The 17918-nt window shown below is 43.3% G+C and overlaps 1 long non-coding RNA gene across 1 annotated transcript; it reads right to left on the reverse strand.

The window, feature by feature from the left end:
* Nucleotides 1–918: 918 nt before the first annotated feature.
* LOC140213224 (uncharacterized) lies at nt 919–8857 on the reverse strand. Its single transcript, XR_011890168.1, has 3 exons — nt 8652–8857; nt 3555–3697; nt 919–1377 (listed from the first exon to the last, which is right to left on the reverse strand). It is a non-coding gene; the product is annotated as an uncharacterized lncRNA (long non-coding RNA).
* Nucleotides 8858–17918: the final 9061 nt, after the last annotated feature.

Genomic DNA, 17918 nt, shown 5'->3' on the forward strand with positions numbered 1-17918 from the left:
TTGCGAGGAATGCCATATGTCGCCTTGAAGAAGGCAAGTCCACTTGTCGAAACGTTGGCTCCTGCTTTCACCTTGTTCTCGTTTTGCTCATCGCCTTGAATTTTCTTCTCCCGCCTTCTCCATGTTTTCGCTGGTTTCCTTGTTGTCGTGCCCTGCGCAGTTATTACAAATTGAACAGCAATCAACTCTGTCACCTTTTTACTCTTCTACTATAAGGTAATATTGAGCGTATCACACGTTGTAATGAATAAAAAAATTACTGTCGTACTTACGCGAGAACAAAGAAGGAACAGCGCAGCATGACTGAAGCAAGCGCGATGAGAACGCACGAATTTTCTCGCAGACACGGCCTTCGCAGATTTGTCCGATGTTAGAACGCTTAGTTTGCTGATTGTTAGTATGGAAAAAAAATTACTGAAGAGTATGCCTGCTAAGACTTTGGTAAATATGAGAGGGAATCCTCAATTTTGCTGCTTATCTTGCATGAGGATATATGGTCCCCAACTCGGTATGCGAAAAGAAACTGTTATACCAAATAGAAAAACAAATAACGATTCACTATTTGAACCAACTCCAGTTTAAATACTTATGCTTCCTTTAAGCGAACCACCAGTAATTCTGTGTGAAAAATTGTTTTCAAATGAAGATGGAAGTAAACACGAATGAAGCTATCATTTGTTGAAACAAGGAAACATCCTGCCTGGCTGAATGGACATGGATTTTTTTATTTCTACTTTTTTCCCACTCGACTAGTTGACCTCCCTGCCTCTCCTCTCCTTGCTTTCTTTCTCTATACATACATTTTCGCGTAAGAACAAACATTCTGTGAAAGTGACCAATAAAAAAAAAACCCAGTATTCTGTGACGAAAGAAGTACGCAGTCACTTTGTAGCCTTCAATTCAACCTGACGTGGTCAAGTGTATAGACGACAACCATGAAGGAAGTAAAGGTAAAGTAGCATGTGTCAGTGTGCAAGTTGAGGTAGTGTGTGACTTTATTTCCACAGGCACGCGCACATTGACCGGTGATGTTTCGCAATGGAAGGAAACTTTTTGTTGCAAAAAGTTTGACAGGGCGCAGGTCGGAAGGCACAAAAACACGTGGTTTGGCGCGGGGCTGCTGTTAATTTACTTGTCAAGATACATGCTTTGTCACAATAACTTGATGCGGTCGCCGTCATCATTGGTGGTGAACCCTCCGGTGACATCTTCGTCCTTTCCAGTTCCCATGGCGAGCCCATTGGACACTGGCCGTCGTCGTGGCAGGAAGTGCTCTTCGAGTAAAGCGGCGATCAAAGCCAGGGGCTTTTCAAACAGCGTGTGCAGCATGAATGCGGCCGCAAGTGAAGCGACGCAGTTCCCAGCCGTCAGGATGGCCTGAGCATAAACGAAAAGATGCAGGAAGTAAAGACTGCAGACAGTTCAAAACCCAAAAGAAAAAGTGTAGTATTACTGCTATTCGAAAATGTCTGAACCTCGACTTAAAAGAAATTGAATGATATGTGACCCGCAGACAAACCGTCTTCTTAGGCATACGGATCTGAACAAAATTTGCATAGTAATATCTCATAGACACTTTGATAATTTGCTTAAATAGTCTATTGTCATTACATTTTGTCGCGAGAGGTTTATTACTGAAAAAGAAAAAAAAAGCTATAGGCGGAACTTTCATTTTCTGAATTGCGCGCCCGAACCTCAGTGGCGTATGTCAGAGTGACGGATTTCAAAGTGTATCGTGGTATTTCGGTTCCTGTGACGTAGTAAAAATTCAGTATTGTTTTGGCTGCTTTAGGATGCGATGTGATCGATATGCCCACAAACGATTAGCCCCGCACATGCAGATGCTTCCAGCACCTAAGGCGCCAAGGCGAGTTGGTGCGCTCGCTGCAGGACGGCGTCAGCACCAACGTACAGTGTACTAGAAGAGGCCAGTAGGTTCAGGGAGGGACCGCAGCTGACGCTCCTACTGTAGACCTTAAGCACGCACAGCATATTCGTGATTCGCGCCTCAAACGAATGGTTTGTACTGGCCATCCTTTTTTCTCCGCTTGTGACGTCACCTCAGGGACACATATGACAGCCCTGGTGGCGGCACCTAGCAAAACTGCATTGAATGAGAGACCATCGCGACTATGCCCTTTGCTGCTTCGGGTAGCAACGCGACCTTCATCAAGTAGCCTTGTTAATTTATCCTTTCGCGAAGAAGAGTCGTGCAGCTCAGGTCGCGCAGCGCAACTTATGATTGGTTTACCATCGGTCCAATGCAGCAGCAATTCGCCTACGACGAACCACTAATTCTGTTGAGGCGAACTTGCGCGGCAGCCACTGACGCCTCTATTGCTCAATGAACGAAGAAGTCGGATCAGCAGAATTGGAGAAGGCGACTCTGGGCGCTAGAAGCAAAATGCTTTTTTGTGGACACAAACCGTTACCCCAGCGTCGATGAAGATTCGAGTCCCCAGGGTTGACATCAAAATTCGTACAATCGAGGCAAGGACATTGCCCAGGAGTGTTCGCACATGATGCAGCTGATAATGTTCTGAATGCTATAGCGCATTATTTTCGAACAAACTGAGGATGCTGAATAAATTTTTAGCCAGCTAGGTTATATTCAAGTATTTGCAACGGCGCAGAGGTTTGTACAGTATGGGCTAGGAATTATTAGGTTAAATATGCAAAAAGCAACGCATTGCATCAGGCTACAAAGACATACTTTTGTAACATCCACTTGGATTTAATGCAATTATCTATATAGAGTTTTCGAAGGAAATATTTAGGCACCCAAAGAAAAATACATATTGATTTCTTTTAGATCACTTCTGTTACGAACTTGTGATAACACAAAAAAATTTAACAGTTTGAGTTCGTCTTAGAAGGCGTTTATTCAGCAGCGGGGAACAAATTTCCCGCGTATGTGGCTATTATAGCTCTTCTTCCTGACCAATACGTCATTACCGTCATTACTGACGTCACGATAAGCAGCTCACAAAGCTGCTAGTTGCAGTGTTGGTTTCAATGTGGTGTTCTTTCTTTATTAATGCTATTTATGCATTCCTTTACGAATTGCATTCCGTTACGCGTAAATTAGGTTCCATAGAAATTTAATATCATAACTTCTGTCAAGAGGCCAAACATATCGCTGGTGTTGACATTTTACTGATGAGCAAGGATATTATAAGTATAAAGTGCTATTTGTGTGTGGAAAAGTACACCCCAAATATAACCAGTTGACAATTCTGCTTTCTAATTACCATAAGTGTTCAGGTGTTTATATTGTCGTGTTACGTTTTTATAGTCAATCACCTTCTGAAAAATTCATTTAAAAAACGGAATTATGTGTTACGACGGCATATTTCGATTATCCAGCGCGGCGCAGGTGTCTATCATAGCCATCGAAGACGGCACGTGATCTTCAAGGAAGTATAGTACCGTTGCATAGAGACAAACCTAATCCGCATTCGAAAAAGCGAAAGCTGGAGTTATATAGGAAATGGACACACTAAACATTATTGGTGGCATACTGAATGACATTAAAGGAAGACAGTAACACTTACCATGAAATAATAGCCTCCGTCTACTCTACTAGTAAAAGTGGTCCACTGGTACTGGATCATAATGTCGTGAATCATGTATGTGGAGAAGGAAAGCCTGCTCAACGGTGCCCATCCAGGCCATGCTAGTAGACTGCCGAGAAAGCCTGCACATTAGGAGGGACAAGAAGAAAAGCTTCATTGGCAAAAATATGAAGGGTGTAAATACACCCACATAGTGCGTTTGAATTATCATAGGTAATAATTGAGTGATCCGGGCTTAACGAAGCGGGCTAATGTACTCAACTTAAATGGCTCGCGGTGCTGTGCATGACCATGCTGGTCAGGCGAATATAATGGATGTCTTTTTTTTTTTTGCAAGGTATTCGAACGTGAACATTAACCCATTAAAGACCAGCGTGACCATATGGTCACGTTAGTCTACACAATGGATTTCAATTAATTAAGATTAGCAAAACGGCCCCAAACTCGCCTTTGACGTGCCGTTACACAGATTAGGGTTCCCTTTACGGATACCAAGTGGCAGCAGGTGTCCGTCGTTTTGTGGGAGCCCCTCGCAAGGGCGGGAATAAGTGTTGCTCTGCGAGTAGCGTCGCCATGCATCACTCCAAGGGATAATGTTTTTTTTTTTTTCACTACTTGTTTGAGCAATAGTCGGATATCCTTACCTCCATATTGCTCTTTGAATATGTGACCTTCGATGAGCATTTGTGAAAGATTAATGTTTGGTTTATCCATGAACGAGCGTGTTATCTTGCGCGTTGCCATATGGTCACACTGGGCCTTTAGGCTACCTAACTTCTTATTTTTTTAAAAAACTGCATTCTCATTTCTTGCACGGCTGCTGGCATGTTCCCGCAGTAGTTATTTCTTATTTTATTGTGTGAATAGGTTGGCGTTGGAATAAATAGCGAAGATACTCGAAGAAGACGATGACGACGTGTCAGTGATTTATATCGACCGCGAGACGCTAGCACCTATTTGGATGATGGCTCGGCCGATAAAGACTCTGGCGGGCTCATTGACAATCTAATCGGGCGGCAGCTATTAGCCGGCGCTGAAACTGTTTTCTCTGAAGGACGCCGCATTGGTGGATCCGACTCGGACGATGACAACCCAGGCGGGCTAGGTGACGGAACATGAGAGGTGTCTTCTGCTGTATAGTTGATGTGGCCATTCCTGCGAAATTATCCACTGCTTCTAAGTGGACGAACGGGGATCTCCAGAAAAGCCTTGGCATATTTCCCTACCCAAACTTTGCTGCTTACAGGAGCTTTTCACCGGTTGAGTTGTTCGAAATATTTTTTGACGAAGCCGTCGTGGAGCTGCTCGACGAACAAACAAGGAAGTATGCTTATTTTTAAATATGCCCGATCCGGAGGTTACCAAAGAAGAATTAGGTTTTCTTGGAGTGCTCGTTTTGTCCGGCTAAAACCGCTTGCCAGGGAAAAAGTGCCACTGGGACAGCGGCTTGGATATGAGCAACACAAAGCTATGCGAAGAAATCGCTTCGTACAGATAATGCGATGGCACTATTGATGGCACTATTGAAAGCAAGGTTTCTGGAGCACTTTCAACCTGTGCGTCACGTGAGCTATGACGAAAGTATGATTGAGTATTATGGTCGTAATGGCTGTAAACAGTTTATACGCGGAAAGCCTATCCGCTTAGGGTATAAAGTATGGTGCCTAGATGCCAAGAACGGATACCTTGTAAACTTCAAAGTTTATCAAGGCAAGCAGGGGATCCCGGAACATCTAAAAAATATGAAAACAACTTCGGAAAAGCAGCGGCGCCACTTCTTCAAATGGTGAATGAACTCGCAGCAGAGACGCACGACCTTCCTTTCTTTTTCTATTTGGATAATTTATTCACAGGCATGCCGCTACTCAGGCATCGCAAGGCACAGGGGTATGAAGGCACCGGGCACAGTGAAGCAGAACCGTGTTCCCAAAGAGTGCCCTATCGCTCGACCACGATTCGTCAAGCGCCAACCTCGCGGGCACGAAGAGCCCGTGCTGAGCGACAATGGGGTAATTGCTGTTTGCTGGATGGACAATTCTGTAGTAACGATCGTAAGCGCCATTCACGGCGCAGAGTTAATGTCATCTGCAGACAGGTACTCTCGTGTTCAGAAGAAGTAATGCACAAAGTATGACGAGCCATGTGTATTCCATGATTTAAACCATATCACACTAAATAAGTGCTCGACTATTCGCAATGTATGTGTTTTGTGATATTTCATAGCTTGAAATAAATGTTTTTCAATTCGCGTATTTTGCTGTAGCGTAAGGGCCCAGTGTGACCATATGGTCACGGGCTATATTTCAAAATCTAATTAGGCAAGAGTAATAATTTTTGGCATGTGAATTATTAGTACAAAGGTAAGTTAATATATTAGATTTATTTCAACATAGCAAGAAAAAAAAGAAACCAGTCCCTAATGGGTTAAACAAGAAATTCTATATCAGGCTGAGTTGAAGATGAGCATGTAGTCAGTACCGGGAACTCGACACATTCTGTAACAAATCAGTGCGTCATGAACTGTACGCGATTACAGTAAAAACTGTAATCTGCTAGTGAATACGTGTATTTGTGCTGTACTACAGTTATAATACTATCTGTTATATTGAACTTCCACTCCACTTCAGCGGACCGAGAGGGTCAACTTTGCACAAATATGGATTGGGGACCTGCAGGGGAGACAATAAATAATCAGATGGAAACAGAGAGAAACTGGAGCGCGAAAGTTAAAGTAGGACGCACACAGAAACAAAATATATTTTGGATTTGCGAAAGGAACTAACTGCTCGAGATCTAGGTGCACAAGAGTGTTTATGCAATACCCTTAAGGTTGATCTGTGTCTCGTGCCATGCCTACTTCGCCTTGACTTTTATGAAGCCCACAGCGTGAACAACTGTCGGTTACTTAGATCGTGCAGTAATGAAGCGCTGCAGGCTTTAATTCAAGTGAAGAAAAAAGACGCCAGTACAAGCTATGGCTACTTGGAAACAGAGGTAGTTTACCTTTCATTTCACTTTGTCAGGTATGATGAGATTTGCTGCATTTAAGTGAAAGTTGGAATATATAGATTTTAGGGAGACGAGCTTTGATTTAGGTAATATATTTTATTCAGTAACATTGCTGGAAACTGAAATTACAGAAAACCGAATTAGGCACGAAGCTTACAACTTTCCAACTTTCCAACTTTCCAACTGAACAATGAATTTAAGATGATAGTGCAATTGTTTGAACGGCACCTACTGCAATGTATACAGAGAAAAAAGAAAGACATATTACAGGCTTCACTAATGTATCTAAATAATTTGTAAAGAACTGTACCGTAGCGCACGTAAACAATGTAGCTGTGCACATGATTTATAAATTGGTAGATCAATTTCACACAAACTGTAGACGAATACAGCATATCTTACCGCTTTATCTTCTAACAGGTGTGTTTTCGTTCATAATTGTGTCGTAGAGGACTTGGTGGCTAAATATTTTCAAAAATTTTCGATTTTCAGCAAGCTTTGTACACTATTTAATACTCTAAATTGCCATTATTGTCCTTAAAGCCACTAGAATTTTCATTTATCTCTGATGTATAGTGAGTTTTGTCAAGATCGTTTCAGGAGTTTATGAAGGCGCCACTTCTTGCGTTATACGTGTATTTTTTTAATATTACAGCACTCAGAGTTTAAAAATGGTTGCCTACCATTTTTCATCCGTCCCATCTTCTATAAGAGGCACACTTACATTCCTTCCATTAGCACCTACCATGAACGACAACACGACAACATGGTTGTTCTGTAAAAGAGCCTGACACGCTGTAACACGTATTTGTAGACTGTTGGTACCCGGTTTTCCAATGTGACTCCCGGCTGTGTAAAACTAACAAAATAGTTTTTCATTGGTCACTATGGAATTTCATTCCTGCCTGCTGAGAGCACGGGTAGAGTGTCGCATACTACAGTGATGTTGCGGTGTACGAACAGTTCATAGAAATCATAACATATGAGCGTTTGACTCTTAGATACAAATGCTTGATCACTTCGATAAATCTTTATAAGAAGCGTGGGACTGGCGAGAAGGCTGTACCACCTGAGCAAACTGTGTTGCTCAGTTTCATGAAGATTTGGTTCTCGTGAAAAAATCGTACTCCTTTTGTTGCAGCCCATGCACGGTTAAAGATTTGTTTTCTAATATTGCATCTTGTCTGGTTGTACAAAGAGGCGGTAAAGAAAAAAAAAACAGTCGCAGTTTCGTACGGAAGGCGAAGCATTGATGGCGATAGCAATGTATTACATAACCGCTCGACATAAGCTTCGTAGTTTTGTTTGCCTCATATCTGCAGTAAACGTTAGCTTGCTAAGTAAATTTGGCAAACATCGTGCCACGCGTGCACAAGCATGCGTGAACCGGTCTCAATCGATAAGAGCAGACACTCCGTGGCAACGCTGGCGCGGTGAAGCGCTTTATCGAGGGGAGCGAATGCTTCTCCTGCCTTTCCATCCAGCGCATCTCTGACACTCGAGATTATGCGTTCTCCAGCACTAGGTGCTCGCGACGACATCGCATGCGCAGCGACCAGCCGTCTACATTCGCTCAGCTTTCCGCTGCAGATTACCTACAGTATTGCGCGCAGCGGCGCACGGCTGTACTAGGGGCCCCCGCCCCCCCCTCCTTGCATAGCGCGGGTCTTGATCAAGGCACTCCACGCTCTCTCCTCCGCATCCGAGCCGGGATGTTACCATCAGACACGCTTTATACTTTTTTTTTTATAGAAGAGGCCTGAGACTAAGCGATAGATGAACCCATCTACCGCAAGTGCCTGGTATATGACCGCGGTGGTTAGGTACATTGTCAACATTATTCTGAATCTTGGTCACGTTGCAGCCGCAGAAGCGAAATTATATCAAACGTTGAAGGAATGAAACAACTGCTCGAGAAATTGTTAATGTTGCAATTTCGTGCTGAAACGGTAGCGAAAGCAGACAGTTTTAGGGGCGTGGGGCGTTTTTTTTTTTGCATTGCCCTCGACGAATGCTACGGGAAGCGGCTTCAGTGCTCACGTTCTGAACCACCCCCATTGCACTCACCTGCTCTGTCCGCGAGGCAGGCGTAGATTATCCACGCGATCCCGGCGCTGAAGAGCCCGCGGTGTGTGGCGGCGTACAGAGCCGTGATAAGCCTGGAAGGTTGTTCGTGTCCTGTCCACAGGACACTTCCGAATTGGGCGATGCAGATACCGCAGAGCGCTGTCACCCACAAGATAGCGACCTTGAGCTGCGACGGTATCGAAAATGGTATGCATCGTTACGAGGGTCGCAGACCCTAGGAGACTGTAGCATGTACCAGATGGTCCGACACATCTATATTAGCATCTTTCAGCGGATTCTGGGTCGTTGAGGGTATCGTCGAGAGGGAATTCGGCAGAAGGCTCTTGAGAGCACTACAACTGTCACGCGCCAAGGCGTTCTTCAACGAAACACTTTGTCTTGGGCCGTTCGTGCTATGTCCTCGGCCAATGACAGAAACTTTGTTATGTGCCACGCGGCGCTACACGGTAAAAGCAATGCAATTCGTATAATATGGCGACCGGCTCAAGTCAAACAACGAGACACAAACCATGATTCAGTGTGTATGCATGTGAGAAAAAGCTTTCAAAGTAAACGTGTATTCTGTATATTTGATTTCCTGGTTTATGGCAGTCATCTATAACACATTCATTACGTCTGCGTAAGCGATGGTTATCCATGCTAAGTCGAGAAAAGATTTGACAAAAGTGTGTTTTGATTAAATTATCGAGAGACATGGCTAAAAATAAATAAATACCAGCATTGTTTCAAAGAACATATTAGCATGTTGCTTTGGTATGCTGTTCTCTATTTTGCAATTGTTTCTTCCTGCTCGGCGATCGAACGTACGAATCATGTTCCGAAACGCCTTCGAGAAAATATACCCCAAGTTTATTTCATTGCTAATGCAGTGGTTACCTATTCTCATGAACCATTCCCGTGTTGCTATATATGAGAAGGCCGCGCTCTGCAAATTACTTTAATTTATCGCGTATAGCAGGTGTCTAACCCCCCTATTCAGAGATCCGCCTAAACTGATGCTCATGCTTGACTTGGTCAATATAACGCCAGGCGTGAACGTGCACAAGTTGTTCATAGCCGTTCCTTCGGCTCGTTTGTGCAAGCCGACCACTTGACAAAGTCAAGCATGGTCTCCAAACTAAGGCGCATTTCTGAATACGGGGGTTAGAATTGCGTTAACTTCTGAGAAGCGCACCATAGTTCTCAGCCTAATGATTCCAATTACAAAAGCTGTGAGGGAACACATTTTTCAGTAAGGGAGAGTTACCTGCTTGTGCACAAAAAAGACCCAGATATTCGGCGAGTCTGGAGACAGTATACTACATGTGAGTTTGCGGTTGGCTGCTCCGAGAATTTCACCGAAGGCTAACTGAACAGGCTCCTGGGACGGGCTGTTTGTTTCCCAGGACTTTCGAAACCACAGCGATCATGCAGCCAGCTCATGTGCATTATTTAGATATTCTCGGACGGCCTACCTCGAAGAGCTCCTTTTGGACGGCGTTCCCTATTGCCCTAATATAACAGAGAGGTAGTGCCTTGAGAAAACTCTTTCGTTAGGCAAGCGTACCGCTCCTCCCTGCGCATGGGTATAGTTAAGTGTGCGTCAGAGCAGGAGGGGACTCAATACAGCTGCAGCCCGGATGCTTCACCTCACATTTCCTTAATAAGTGCCCCGTTTTGTGGGCCTATGGAACTCCCATGATTTTAGTGTAGTAAATATCGTCGCTATAGAAAAGCAGCACCTCACTCGCATGTTGTCAATTTGTAAAAAAAAAAAAAAAAAAAAACACACACACACAGCTCCTATACGTATTTTTGCATATTCTACTCATTAAACGTTCCCTCCACAAGAACATGCTGACGAGAACGTAGACGACGTTGAATTAACGCTTCGTCATGGAGCATTGACCTTTTTAGTGTCCTTATTTTTTTTTCTGTAAACAGATAGAAATTGAGCAAACGAGGCATTTCCTACCTCAATCTGTCTGCAGAAAACAGTTTATACTGAAGCAGAACCAACACGAGATAATAATATATTTAAATGTTGGCTCGATATCTATTTGGGAAATGACTTATAGGAAGAGATCACAGACTTGTGGAGGCGCGCTAGCGTTCGAGAGAGGTTTGACAATACATCCGTCAAGAGTGTCAATTTAAATTGTACAAACTAACTATGTTACCTTTTGTCAGGCATTTCGTTACTTTAGTATCTTAAATATATAGAATGTAACTCAAACGCAAGATTATTGTTTAGATAAGTGCATTCGAAGTTCTTGAAGAACTACGAAAATACAGCGTATTGTGAAAGAAAAATAGACATTAGAGAATGAAAACATAGGAAGGGTGAAAAAGCTAGAAAATAACACAATAAACACCAAATCAGATTCGATTCTGTGATACGATCAATTGAATTGGGAAAACCCGAACAAGACTGCTTGAAGAAACGTTGATCCGAGATAAAAAGAACGTAAGTCGGAAGGTGATTCCAGTGTCGGGCAGGTGAGCTCAATACGCACACCGAGTTTTATTATCATGGCTAATGAGTATTGAATGATACTAGAAGCAAATATGATCTCCGCGTTCAAAAGACGATAATAATAGACTTCATGACGCAGACATAAGTTAAAAGTTTTCAAGTGCGGGAGTAATAGGATTAAGATAAAGCGACTTTCTTTAATGTTTTGCTAATTGTCTGATAATGTCGGCTACGATAGAACCAGCCCCATTTTTCTGAGCCTATGCAATTTCATTAATAATGATTTCAGGATCACAACCCAAAATGTTGCCATTTCGCCGAACACGTGAGTCATTGATGGCTTTAGCAAAGTATAAATTGCACGATATAGGGTCTGTAGTCTCATAGGCCGTATGAATCCCATTAAACATTCGCTTACTAATTAGGCAAGCATAATTTGAGACGTGCGCACGCCGACCTGAAGAGATCTGCCTCGATGACCGCGAGTACCCACTGTCCCAAAGCTGGCGTGCTGAAGAGCCGTGGCAGCGAGAGAGAGAAACAACTTCTACTGAATCCTTGATGGGGTGAAAGGTAGCCAGAGGGGTTGGAGTCAGTCCTTCTCGCCCCCTCCCTTAGACGGCGGCCATTCCTTGTAGTCTAGCGGCGTCAGCGGCCATCCGTCCGATTCAGAGCTGGTCCTCTGAGTCACTGCTGACAAGCCTAGACTAACACTGTTCAACAGCTTGGAGCGCGCGCGCTTGTCCCAAAAAGAAGCACTTCGTGCTGCCGCTAGCTTCGTAATTTCAACTGTGCCGCTTCACTAAAGCTAACATCACTCGGCCTCTGACACTAGGTGCACGGGAAGATAGCGCGCGTGAAACCACCAGCCATCTTGGCTTGCTCATGAAAGGCTCACGTTTGGCCTTGGCACCCGTACCAGATAAGCTGCGGCACAGGACGCAAGGGCCGCGTAACAATGCGCTCGGCTTCGAGGACAGCCATGGCTGGTCTAGGAGGAGGAGACGCGCGTTCTCATTTTTTTTAAGACCAGGTCTTCGTCGGAGACTTCGAAATGATTTCCGGCTGATGGTATTTAGTTATCGGGCCATTTTCGCCTCGTCAAATTAGACAGTTCGAGGCACCTTTTGGTGCACGCGGCAGGACGATAGAAAGCGTTAAAATGAATCTTGGAGCGAAAAAAGCCAAAGTTACTAAATTACAATAACGGTCGCCAACAAGTAGCAGCAGTCAGCAATATTGCGTTCTCACTACAATTTACAACCACAGGAATACCACGAGGATCCGCACTTGGAGCACTCCTTTTCTCTTCGACGTCAACGACTTGTCAAAGAAGTTAAGTACTTTAGGACAAAATTTAAGGCGCTAAGCAGTTGAGGATGAAGTGAGACACGAACGACATATACGACATATACTCAAGCTTACCACGTCGTCGTCTGCTTAGCGCCGTAACTTTTGTTCTTAAGTCATGAACCAACTGGCCATGCAACAAGTCTTGTTAGAAGTCCGTAAATGTAATGTACGCCGACGACACCCCCATTGTGATTACTGCTGACGTCTCAGAATTACAACGTATAGAAAAGTATGCATCAGATAAAAATAGATAGCTGGTTATAGGGAACAGTCTATCTGTGAACAAGAAGAAGACCAAATATACTACATTTCAATCACACAGAAAAAGACTCTGCGATGATAATGTCACACGTCTCATTAACGACATCGTGCTCGATCACACTAGTTCATTTAAATACCTTGTCGTTGCTTTAGACAAACATGTACACTGCAGCTGCCACATCAACTCTGTCTAGGCGAAGCTCGCACCCGGGTGTTGCGCACTGCTACAAGTGCGAGAGGATTTCGACAGTGGCATTTTTTTGTGTATCTTGTACCTTTCCCCTCTGCATACCCGTTTCATATATTGTATGGTATATACGTGCGGATATGCGGGCAGCCTGGCCCTGCACGTAAAATGTCTATCTCGAACCAACCCGATGACTTCAGAAATGCGCACTTAGAATTATAACGCTTCCTAAGCCCTATGAACCAAGCAAGTCGCTGTTTTGTGCCTCGCGAATCATGCTTTTTCATTATTTGCCCAATTGAAAAGAGCCGTTTCTGTCAGCAACATAGTGAACCGTAAACGCCCATCCAACTCTTCCATCTTTTCTGCCTCCTCCCGTTCCACAAGGAACCTTATGCGAAGTAACTTTGACCTAAGCTCTCTAAATTGTATTTACGGGCAGCTGCAGGACCAATTTATAGCAGGTAAAATAGAGAATAGTTTACCATCAGAACTAAGATGATCAGGTGTAGCTGCTGGCAAATTTCAACAGTATTTTCTTTTAATGTTATGATGGATTTTACTGCATTCCAATTTTTTCTCACATATCTGTTCTAATTGTTACCTTATAATCAATTTACGTACCGTGCCACTTTAAAGTGATCATGTGATGCCATGATTAAAAGGTATTTATTCTTCTTGTTAAACGAGAAAATAACTCGATGTTTCTAGGATACTATTGCTTATCGCTTTTGTCGTATGCACTCTTTGTGTGCAAACCTCAAGCTTAGTTATGTATGCTCTTAAATTGTTATTCGAACTTTTGGTTACACATAAACCATGTGCTTACTGGAAAATTGCATAGTATTCATTAAAAGTGGCTATGTCATATTCAGTGATATATATATTTTCTTCATTGGACGCTTACTAGCCTTTGACAATTTTTTTTGCATATTTTGTATGACGTAAAGTATGGGTAAAGAAATAAAGGTGAGACTTGAAAATAAGACGTTGTCTTCTTTCGATGTCAACTGCTTTTGACCTGCTTCGCTGTAGCCTGGTTTGGGGCAGTGTGAGCTTGGTCACTTGACCTTTAATCTTGGGCGACGTAACGACGACAGCAAGTACGAGGGCAAGCGCACCCTGAGCACATCACGTGACCACCAATATAAGGAGTGCAGGCCGCCCATTCTCCTCGAACTTCCGACATTATTCGCAAGCGCACAACAGCGGCAAAATTATCCTACAGCGTGCGCATAATCGTCCTCGCAATAAAGTAGTGTGGCGCGTACTAATTTGTAACGCACAATCATTTTATAACGAGAATGAAATTTTAGGGCTTCATTACATTTAGTGCTGCATTGCAAGTATACGTTCTGCACTTCGACCTTTATAAAATTTGCCATAAGTAGCACTTCTCTGCGTTATGATGAATCTAGTAGCGTAAACAATGATAAGATAAAAACGCTGTTGCTTACCCTAGGCAGTCGACTTGGCGCCTTTGTGGTGTACCAGAAGCCAGCAAGGATTCCGAGGCAATAACTGGGGATGTGGCTGTGCGGCATGTAATAGACATGGTCTCCAGCGCTGTGACTAAAAGCAGCAAACAAAAACGAAGACCAATTCTGAGTGTAACAATTGCCTTGCGTCCCATCCTACGAGACAGGGGGGGGGGAGGATCTATCGGGTCAGTAGTATGAAGTGCTGAACACAAGAAAAGTCATTTAACGAAGTCTAATATAATGCTATAATATAATGTTATATAATATAATGCTATATAATGACACCCGGGTGTCGAAAAACTCGGCTTAGTGGAGAAACCTGTTTAACTCCGACAGCATCATGACCACGAGGACATACCGAGTGACTCAAGCTGGTACAGACACGTTGAGCCACTGAGTCGGCCGAAAAGGATGGATTTGGGCATATCGTTCTATAAGCTGATAAGGAGTGAGTTCCCAGTGGACCTAATTTCTGGATCATCTTTACTGAATGCTAAAATTATGAGATTTGCATCTAAAAAAACATTTATCTTGACCAATGTGCGCACTACTTATAGTAAATGCACATTCCTTTTTTCCATTTCATTGTGGAACTCGTCGCCTTTAGTTATAAAAGAGCGTAACACCAAATACAAAATTAAAAATGGTGTTAACAGGTTTTCCATGAATTTCCTGTAGTTGCTGTGTGCCTTTTTTATTGTTTTCGGCCACTGTGTATAATATTGTTTGGGAAGATTTTCATAGGTTGGCGCCATAGCATATTTTCACGTGTATTGCTCCTATTTTTATGTATTTTTTGCAATTGATGCGTCTTTGTATTGAAATACATATATGTGTTTTTCTTGCTGTGGTTGTCATTTGCGTGTAGTTCGCTTTTGATATATATCTGCATATACTCGGGCACTTGTCTTTCCTTTACTTTCCTTTTCAATTTTTTTGTGTATTTCCGCTCAACTTGTTCTCTTATATTTGTTCCACTTCTTGGCCTGTATGTTAATGTCAAGATATTTGCTTTACTTTGCTTTCATGCAGTAATTCCTCTCACTATATAACCTAGATCAGAGATCCCAATACAGTCTCTGACAATGGGACCTCCTTTTCTGTTTCATATATATTTCATATCTGTCTATTACGGGCGTTATAATGAACAACCAGTCAATTTGCGCGAACAGTTGAACATTTAGAACAAAGGTTTCTTTATCTACGAAGGTCGGGTACTTTTCGTGTGCAGAAAAGTATTTAAGTTTAATTAGATTTGTACGTTCTCAGAAACTTTGCTTACATTTAGTGTAATTGCTTCAAAGACTATTCCAGCATTATGACATTCACTTTTGTGCGTGTACTATTTTTACTGCACAGTGGGCGCAAAGTTCTATTATGTACTACAACTGCATATAGAACGTCTCTGCAATTAGCTTCTCGTCTTATTTGTATTTGCCTTTTCTATAGCATTTATTATGCGTGTCTATGGTATGAGCAGATGTGGTATGTGTCTGTACGTTATATCAGCTAAGGGGTAGCCGTAAGTTTTCAATGGTGTAGCGGGTTGCCTAACGGAAGCGTGCCGTCCTATTTATACGCAGTTAATCAGAAGCAAACAGCCACAGTGTATAAATGTTCAAGAGCTAGTCGCTTGCGAAGTGACCTGACACGAAAACCAGCGAACAATACATGACATGCTGTCACAGCAGAAGGTACGCGACATCTGCCTCACCTTGTCAGGGGCACGAAGAACAGATGTCCCGCTGGATATTGCATAGTGTAGTTTTCCACGCAGCTGACCAACATCGCTAGTCCCATGACAATGAGGACCGGCCATGTGCTGCCAGTTCTGCAACGAGTTTCAAGTGTTACGTTCGTACAACTCTACGGGCGTGGTACTTAGTTCGAGTCTCTCGACTCACTATGCAAAACGTCGGCACAAAATCGGTGCGTTTTGTTTCACGTTCGTTTGTAGGTACTTTAACGCGAGTAGTCGTCATCCCGCTGAATATGTGTTTACTTTGGATTTATTTGTTTTATACTTTCCTATATTTGTTGTGTGAATAAAATACGTCCAGTTGCACTAGCTTAGTCGGTTTGCATCGTTTACTTCACGCTACGAGAGTCAAACGCAGTAGTAAGCGATAAACTACGCTACAGTTGGCAAAGAACAGTCACCCCGTTTGAGAATGTTCAGGTTGGGTGCGCGGTCACAGTGACGGTTGTGACTACTCGCTAGCGGGGAAATAATCGAACGCATTCGATGTCGTTGTTCTCGCTACAGCACGCAGAGCTTACACATGAGTGGGAGTTCGGGAGAGTTGGTACATTGGGACTTCGTAAATACGTAGTTGACAAAAAATTACGGCAGAGCTCCTCTCCCGATGACTGTGGACCGTAATGTGAATAGGAATTGAGCGATTTGGCAACAGATCAAGTTCCTGAAGTCACGTTTATTTAACACGTGTAGGGGTAGCTGTGAGACTTTCCTTGCCTTCGCTATATGCCACATACTCCGACCTCGTCCAACTTTGCTATGTCGCTGACTCATAGCCAGTAACATGTCACTGGCTCACAGTCATCACAGCAGCTTCCTCATGTCGTACTCCTATTGCCGTCATGCCTTAGGTGTCATACCGACATTTTCGATCCATCGACGTCACTCTTTCGTCCTTCAGCGCAATCATGCATTCGTCATTCAATCGTGATTACGTCGCCGTCGTCATGTCATCGTCATCATTGTGGCGCCATTGCGTCATCATCAGACAGTCACTATGACGCCCCCACCATACCATCGTCATCATGCCACCGTGGTCATGCCGTCATGGTCATTCCAGCTTCGCAATCGGGTTGTCGTGCCGTCGTCGTCACGCCGCCGTTGTATACCCTCCTCTTCATCCAATCATCATGATGTCGTAGTTCTTACGCTGTCATTGTTAAACAACGGTTATGCTTTAAGAATCGTTATCCCATTGTCGTCAAGCAGTCGTCGTCGTACCGCCTTCGTGGTTCCATCGACGTTATTTCTTCTTTTTTATTCCATCGCGGTCACTACGTCGGGGCCATATAGTATTCGCCATGCCACTATGTTAAGAGGAAGCTTTAGCTCGGGCCAAACTCCGACGCGGCCTATTCAAATACATGTGAAACGCAAAAACGTTTTTCTGAGATAACCCCTGGACCGACTTTAATGAAATTTGTTGCATTTGAGAGAGAAAGTTAAGTCCTAGTGACTGTTGCAAGCGGAATTTTGATTTAGGGCGTGAATTTTGTTAAAAGGATTTTCGAAAATCCGAAAGTTCGACAAAGAGAGACGCACATAGTTTACAAATTAATCGCTCTGCATCAAAAACATATATCGCGGTTCTGTAAACGGCTACCGTTAGATCGTTGACAGTGGACAAATTCCATATGTCAATTTATATTTTACGTGAATTTGTTACGTCGTGTACAAGGGTTCTCCAAAAGGTGTATTTCCATATTACTGATTTTTTAAGATTCATTTGTAAGATATCAATTTTGTCCGC

This window comes from Dermacentor andersoni, chromosome 9, assembly GCF_023375885.2.
Source record: "Dermacentor andersoni chromosome 9, qqDerAnde1_hic_scaffold, whole genome shotgun sequence".
NCBI lineage: Eukaryota > Metazoa > Arthropoda > Arachnida > Ixodida > Ixodidae > Dermacentor > Dermacentor andersoni.